Raw genomic sequence first — 8,388 nt, forward strand, 5'->3', positions numbered from 1 at the left:
TACCTCTACCCTACACAGGAGGCCACTGAGGCACAGCGCAATAGGGAACTGTATTTTTTTGCATTTTTAGTACAGATAGAGTTTTGCCATATTGCCAAGGCTGGTCTCGAACTCCTGGTCTCAAGTGACCCGTCTGACTCAGTCTCCCAAACTGCTGGGATTACAGGCATGAGCCACCGTGCCCAGCCTGATCTTTAAATTTTTTCTGTAGAGATGGGGTCTCACTATGTTGCCCAAGCTGAGATTTCTTAAAAAGGGACAGCATAAAATGACATGGGGTTTAGCATCAGTAGGTTGGAGTTCAACCTTAAGCTTCCATAATTCTTGTCAGGAACCTTAAGCAAGTCAATTAACCATCCTGAGTTTGAGTTTCTTAATCTAAAAAAACCAGAGAGCTGGAAGATTAGTGTGGCAATGCATCTGAAAATATTCTGTAAACCAGAGTGCTGGACAAATGCTAATCTATTATTGAATTCAGCACTTCATTTCAGCGGAGCTAGGAATTCCATATTTGGAGCCACCTTGACAGGAGATGTCTGAAAAAGCTGCTTCCGGTGGCATGCCTTTTGGGCTCCGTGGACAGCCATTGCTGAATAAAACTTAATGACGCCATAGAAACCAGAATGGGCCACTGCAGCATTTGGGAAGACCCGGACTGAATACAAAAGGTCAAACTGGGAAAATGCTGTGAACAGTGAAAGCTGTGGGGGTGGTCCTACGCCAAATAAGCGCATGAAATCTCACGCCCAGAAAACAAAACCGCCCATGCCTTCATATTCCCCAAACCCTTCTTCGAGAAGGATGCAATTCAAAACACTTCCCACTTAACCAACAAGTTTTCTTCTTAAGATCCTAAACTTGAAGAAGTCCTAGAAGGTAAAATGTGCTGACTGGAGAGGTACCTCTCCGGGACTCTAAAAATCTGTTTGGGGTAGCTGTCTGCTGGGGTCCCCTCTAGAATTAAGAGTCCTTCAGCGGGCCAGGCGCGGTGGCTCACACCTGTAATCCCAGCACTTTGGGAAGCCGCGGCGGGCGGATCACCTGAGGTCAGGAGTTCGAGACCAGCCTGGCCAACAAGGTGAAACCCCCGCCTCTACTAAAATACAAAATTAGCCAGGTGTGGTGGCGGGCACCTGTAATCCCAGCTACTCCGGAGGCCGAGTCAGGAGAATCGCTTGAACCCGGGAGGCGGATGCTGCAGTGGGCAGAGATCGCGCCACTGCACTACAGCCTGGGCAACAGAGCAACAGTGTGTCTCAAAAAAAAAAAAAAAAAAAGAGTCCTTCAGCAGAGGCTGAGGCAGGTGAGGTGCTGAAGCAGGACTCTGGAACTCCCAGTTAGCAGGTGGGCGGCTTTCTCCATCCCTCCCTCCATCCTGGCCCAGGCTCACATGCAAAGCGTCGGCCGTGGGTCCAGAGCTCAGCTCCCACACTAGCAAGGTTTTGTCACTCTTGGTGGGAACCGCAAAAGGTAGCAGATCCGCCATCCTCCCTTCACTGAGCCTGCGCGGCTAAGGCTCGCGCAGCACTGCGCCTGCGCAAGGCACGCCCGCGCTTTTTTTAAAAAAAGAGGCGCAGGCGAGGGGAGGGGCGGCGCCCGGATCGCTCCCTCGCCCCTCCTACCTGGGGCCGGCCTCTGAGCCTGTTCCTGTCCTCCAGCCACACCGCCACGATCCCTGAGTTTAGAACTTCCATTCAAGTGCATGTTTAGGGTACAGTCCCAAAATGGCCTGACAGCATGAAAGGGTAGGGACATATTTATAGCAGCCAGTTTCATCTTCACTCCTGCTGGAGATTAGGGTACTAAGTATTAGCACTACCTACTGAGCTTGTGGGAAATAACCATGAAAGATGCAATCTTTTGACTTAAGAGGTTTTTTTTTTAAGGAGTTTAACATATTCAAATAAAAGTATAACTCACTAAGCTATTAACAGTCTAGCATGAAATCCTTAGAAAGAATTTCCTAGTTGTCCTACGTGATTCTGGGGAATTGTGTACGTGAACTTGTGGAGGTCAGATGATGTGGGAGATGGGAGGTTTGAATGAGAAGTAGAGATCAATTTTGAAAAAAAAAAAAATTCAAAGAATAGGTCCAAATTGGAGCTGATGGTGTCTGGGAGGGGTAGGTGTCATAATCAGCTACGTGGTAGAGCAGTGTAATCACCTGATGGGTTCATTGTACCCACCGCCCAGAAAAGCCGATTTACTGAGACAGCATTATTGAAATAGAGAAAGAGTTTAATAAGCACAGAACCAGCTAAATAGAAGACTGGAGTTTTATTATTACTCAAATCAGCCTCCCTGAAAATTTGGAAGCTAGGGTTTTTTAAGGATAGTTTGGCAGGCTGGGGGCTAGGGAGTGGGAAATGCTGATTGGTTGGGTCAAGGATGAAATCATAGGGTGTCAAAACTTGTGTTCTTGTGCTGAGTGAATTCCTGGTTGGGGGCCACAAGACCAGATGAGCCAGTTTGCCAATCTGAGTGGTCCCAGCTGGTCCATCAGAATACAGGGTCTGAAAAATACCTAGAACGCCAATCTTAGGTTTTTTTTTTTTTTTTTTTTTTTTTTTTGAGACGGAGTGTTGCTCTGTTGCCCAGGCTGGAGTGCAGTGGCGCAATCTTGGCTCACTGCAAGCTCCGCCTCCCGGGTTCAGCCATTCTCCTGCCTCAGCCTCCCCAGCAGCTGGGACTACAGGCACACGCCACCACGCCCGGCTAATTTTTGTATTTTTAGTAGAGACGGGGTTTCTCTGTGTTAGCCAGGATGGTCTCGATCTCCTGAACTTGTGATCCACCCGCCTCGGCCTCCCAAAGTGCTGGGATTACAGGCATGAGCCACCACGCCCGGCCCTTAGGTTTTACAATAGTAATATTGAAAGGAGTTAGTTAGCTTGCCTTAGGTAGATAACAAGGGAAGGGTCCCCAGAGAGCTCCCGGCCCACAGGTCAGTGCCTCATCCCCACATAACAGAAAAAGCAGCCTGGGAAAACATTCAAGCTGCAGGCACCCATAAGGGAACAGGCACAGGGTGTTGTGCCTGGAGACATGCCCACGGCTGCACAGATAGAAAAACCTCAGGTCCATTTGGATAAAAACTTCAACAAACTTCCATCTCACTCACATAAAGGAACAAGGCCTGGCATAGAAATGTCTTTGTCCTTTGTATAGTCAGCGGGCTCCCAGGACAAAGTTTCTTCTCCTTTTGTGGGCGTGGGTACAGTGGGCTCCAGTGGGTTCCAGTGGACACTCTACTTTCCTTTTTGGACTATAAGTTTGGCCTCTATGAATTATCACTTCAGCCCTTGATAGGTCCGGGGCCAAGCTTTCACTTCAGCTCCTGATAGGTCCTGGGCCAAGCTAAGCAGCATCTAGGAATCATCATTTCAGCTCGTGATTGGTCCTGGGCCAAGCTAAGCAGCATCTAGGAATCATCATTTCAGCTCCTGATTGGTCCTGGGGCAACTAACCACATTCCTTCCCCTTCCCAGTCTTTAAAAACCCTGGACATCAGCCTCATAGGGGCATCCGTGCGGGACTCCCTTTCTGCTGGCAGAGAGCTTTCTTCTTTCGCTTATTAAACTTTCACTCTAACCTCACCTTTGTGTCTGCTCTCCTTAATTGTCTTGAAGGTAGGACAAAGAACTCTGGGGCGCATTATCTCAGACAAGGAGCGACTGTTAAATCTTGGTGCATTGCTGAGACTATAACAATGTTATGGGTTTTTTTTTGTTTTGTTTTGTTTTGTTTTGTTTTTAGACAATCTCCCTCTGTTGCCCAGGCAGTGGCGCAATCTTGGCTCACTGCAACCTCCGTCACCTGGGTTCAAGCTATTCTCCCCCGTCAGCCTCCTGAGTAGGTGGGGTAACAGGTGCCTGCCACCACACCCGGCTAATTTTTGTATTTTTAGTAGAGACAGGGTTTCACCATGTTGGCAAGGCTGGTCTTGAACTCCTGACCTTAAGTGATCCACCCCCCCCACCCCAAAGTGCTGGAATTACAGGCATGAGCCACTGTGCCCAGCCTACAACAATGTTATCTATAGGAGCAATTGGGTAGGTTTGAAATTTGTGGCCTCTGGCTACATAATTCCTGAGCTATAATATCTAATCTTGTGGCTAATTTGTTAGTCTTACAAGGGAGGTCTGATTCCCAAGCAAGGAGGTGATTTGTTTTAGGAAGGGATTATCATCTTTGTTTCAAAGTTAAACAGTAAACTAAATTCCTCCCATAGTCAGCTTGGCCTGTGCCCAGGAATGAGCAAGGGCAGTTTGGAGGTTAGAAGCAAGATGGAGTCAGTTAGGTCGGAATTGTCATAATTTTTGTAAAGGCAGTTTCAGTAACACAAGAGGGAAAGTGGGTCCTACTGCTCTTTACTTTAATCCTAGAATGTCAAAGCCAGATGAGACCCTGCAGGACAAGTCTCTTGTGGTTTCTAAATAATGGTCCTCAGACCCATGCTGTGATAAAGTTTCCACCCCTACTCTACAAAATGAGGACAATATGGAAAATATAATTAGGGTTTTAATAATTTCATAAAATAAAATAGATTCCACTCCATTCTCCTACAAGTATGACCTCCCTTCATAAAAAGATGCTGATAAATAGAGGATAGTTGGATAAATATAGTTGCTTTAATGCTCTTACTTGGATATTATAATTAAAAATTTAAAATCTCAGGTTTAATTTTTTTTACACTTTATGACCTGTGAAAAACAAAAGTCTAGGAACCACTGAATAGTCAAATCTCTCCTTTTATGGTAGAAGCAGTTAAGGCTCAGAGGTAGAGAAATGAGGGGTCCAAGATAAAACCCCAGCTTGGTCAGTCACTACTGATGGTGGCTTTATGCTGGATATTCCTTCAACTGTCACTTTTCTGCCTTTGCCTTTTCTTTAAACATGTTCTACTCCACATCAACACCCTCCAAGCAAATCAGATCCTGTTCAGAGAAGCCTTTTTTAAAATCATCTAGATCCTGGCCTATTCTCCCAAATTACCCCCAAATCATTGTCATCTGCCACTATTTCTCCATCCCATCACCACTTTCTCCACCCCAACACCAGACCCTCAGCCTCACCCATTGCCTACTTCTGAGCTTTCTGTTTTACTTCAAAAATTGTTCTTCGGAGGAATTTTTGGACGCCAATACTGTTTCAAAGCAATAATTATGGATTTTATTATACATTTAATAATCTCTTGTAATGTTTGTGGATGTCTCTGCTTCTCCACCTAGATTATGAACACCTCAAGAAAAATAGTTTTGTTTTATCTTCCTTCTCGTACCTAGTACACTCCTACTGTCTTATGTACTCAAATATACATAGAATTAGTAATGAATAAATTGACACATTCTTTGCAGAGTGAATGCTTTAATATTTCAAAAAAAATAGAGATTTGTTTATTGTGGTCCTCTTGGTTTGCAAATGACCAACAGGAACCAGGGGACTGGGTCCAGATGGGAGCAAGAAGGAAGCCAAGAAAACCATTTATTCCCGGGGCTCAGGTCAGTTTTACTTGTAAATGGGAAGGGAAGAAAATAACATGAAGTGGAGGCAATAGGAAGAAGAAATGAAGAATCCCTGAGTGAGAACAGGAGTCTTGGACTGACTCCGTGGTGCACACACACCCTGTTTCATCTCAGGCAGCATCCTGTCAGTCAGTAGGAGAGTGGCCGGCCCGAACAGTGCAACCTCCATTCTACCCTGTGGAGAAAAAAGACATGGTTCTTGCCTCACACTCAGTAACTTCTCCACACATGTGACCCAGTTCTTGCTGAGTCTCCCATGTAGAGCAATGCCCAGAATCCCCTTCACTGCTAGCCCTCTGGCCTTTCCTCCACTGGCCTTCACATAGAATAATAATCTCCAATCTCATCCAGGTCACTGCAAATGCTGTCAATTCATTCCTTTTTAAGGCTGTGTAGTATTCCATTATATATATATACCACAGTTTCTTTATCCACTCATTGATTGATGGGCATTTGGGTTAGTTCCATGATTTTGCAATTGTGAATTGTGCTGCTATAAACATGTGTGTGCAAGTAACTTTTTCAAATAATGACTTCTTTTCCTCTGGGTAGATACCCAGTAGTGGGATTGCTGGATCAAACGGTAGTTCTACTTTTAGTTCTTTAAGGAATCTCCACACTGTTTTTCTTAGCGGATGTAGTAGTTTACATTCCCACTAGCAGTGTAGAAATGTTCCCTGATCACCGCACTACGCCAACATCCGTTTTTCGATTTTTTTAAATTATGGCCATTCTTACAGGAGCAAGGTGGTATCACACTGTGGTTTTGATTTACATCTCCCTGATCATTAGTGATGTTGAGCATTTTTTCATATGTTTGTTGGCCATTTGTCTATCTTCTTTTGAGAATTGTCTATTCATGTCCTTAGCCCACTTTTTGATGGGTTTTTTTTTTAATCTTACTTTGTTTGAATTCATTGTAGATTCTGGATATTAGTCCTTTGTCAGATGTATAGATTGTAAAGACTGAAAATCTGGGGCTATTTCTGTCACTGAGGGAAGGTATGTCCTTCCCCTAAACTAGGTGTATGCTGCTGAGGGGGTAGAGGCCTGAATTTTTCCATCTACCACCTTCAGGTGTCAGGCGGTTTCTGCTTGGACAAGATGGCTACCCTGGTGGGCTTGTTTCCTCTCTGGTCTCTTGTTCTGTCTCACTCCACAGCGGCCTGAGCTTGGGGCCATTCTTTTGCTTTTCTCATCCTCCTACTCCCAGAGCTGACAGATTCAGCAAATAAAATTTACAAGATCCCCTGTTAAATTAGAATTTCAGGCAAACAACAACTGACTACACCACACTAACTCAGGAGGGTCACTCAGAGATAGGTGTCGCTGAGCCTCGGGAAGCAGGAAGCTCCATCCTTGCCCATTAAGCCCCCTCTTGGGGCCCCTCAAGGAAGACAGTGGCTCCAGAAGGTGTGCTTGCATCCCCTTTCACAGCCTACCTCTCTCCCATCCCTCTCTGACCCCGGGTTCCAGCTGGCCCAGGAATTTCTGGGAGGACCCGTAGAACAAGGCCGTCTGCAGTAGGAGCCTCCTCTTCCTCGCCACCTACGCTTCAGCCCTGTCTAACTAATAGCTCTCCGTGTTCTAAAGAAGGTGGGAGTGCCGGGCCACCCCAGCCTTCTGGAACCCCAGTTCTGTAACATCGTCCATCTCCTGGAAATACACTGGTTTTAACCAGGCAAATTGGCCAAACGTCAGGCAGAAATAGCAGCTGGGCCTGGAAGGACAGGTGACATCTGTGAGGAAAATGGCCAGGCGGGACAGAGTGGAGAGCACTGACTCTTCCCTTCCTGTCTGAGAACAGCACTGCCTTTGGGGGAACTCCTTCCCTCACAGGGCTTTAGTGGGGGCTGCCAGTCCCAGGGCCCTGTCCCCCGCCACTCCCCCCATAGGCATAGGAATGCTTGTGTGCCAGTCACTACATTTGGAAGTGGAAGCAAGTAAAGCTGCTCAGCTTCTCACAGGAAGCCTGTGGGTGCTGGGCCAGAGTACACAGCCCATCTGAGGCGCTAAACCTCCGTGAAGAGGGAGTAGAGTCTGGATGGGATTCTAGTCCCACGGTTCACCCTTTCTGGGACCCAAACACACCCTTCCCCTTCCTTCAATTCTGAGGTTCAAGAAATGTCCCTACTCACAGAACAGGTTTGAATTGGGTTTCTGTCACTTGCAGCCAAAGGAGACCTGCCTGTTATGGTTGGCATCGGGTCAACCATCTGTGAAATGGATGACCTGACAACCTGTCTCCTCCCAGTGAAGGCCACAACATCCCAACATCATTAGTTACCAAAGAAGTCTGGGACGAATTTCTACCAACTGTAGCAAAAAAGGGGCAAGACAGAAAAAATTTTGTTACTGACAGACCACTCTTCCCTCTGGAACAGGGCGGCAGGATCTGACAGAAAGAAAGGACAAGGGGCTTCTAAGCTGGCAGTGCTGCCCTGTGCCCCTCCAGACTTCTCTTCCCAGCAGGGCAGTAGCACGTGGCACCCTGAGATAGGAAGCCTGCAGGGGTTGGGGGGAGGCTGAACATCCTGGGGGCACCACTTTATGAGGAACCATTTGTGGCCAAAAATCTTCAGGGGCCTCAGATGACCTGAATGAACTCGTCTCTGGAGAGTGAGAGTCCCAGGCAGAAGGAGAGGTTTCCATAGCCCAGGACCACATGCTGGAAATTGGTTTCTGCAGCATTCAAAGGGGTACCAGAGGGACCCTCCATCCCAGCCCCACAGCTGGGAAAAACATGAGCCCTGGGTAGATTCCTACCTATTCAAAGAACTGGAAAACCCAAGCTGGGGCCTATGAGTCAAGTCTGGACGTGCAGCTCAGGGCAAGAGGACAGATGGATGCCACAGGCCATCTG

The 8,388-nt window shown here is 46.9% G+C and overlaps 1 long non-coding RNA gene across 2 annotated transcripts in view; it reads right to left on the minus strand.

The window, feature by feature from the left end:
- Nucleotides 1-1,760, minus strand: part of LOC100973126 (uncharacterized) — a 42,497-nt gene extending 40,737 nt beyond the window's left edge. For both annotated transcript variants that reach the window (XR_010110645.1, XR_010110646.1), the window contains exon 1: nt 1,391-1,760. This is a non-coding gene — a long non-coding RNA (uncharacterized LOC100973126). The remainder of the gene's footprint in view (nt 1-1,390) is intronic.
- Nucleotides 1,761-8,388: the final 6,628 nt, after the last annotated feature.

Source organism: Pan paniscus, chromosome 19 (assembly GCF_029289425.2).
Source record: "Pan paniscus chromosome 19, NHGRI_mPanPan1-v2.0_pri, whole genome shotgun sequence".
Classification (NCBI taxonomy): domain Eukaryota; kingdom Metazoa; phylum Chordata; class Mammalia; order Primates; family Hominidae; genus Pan; species Pan paniscus.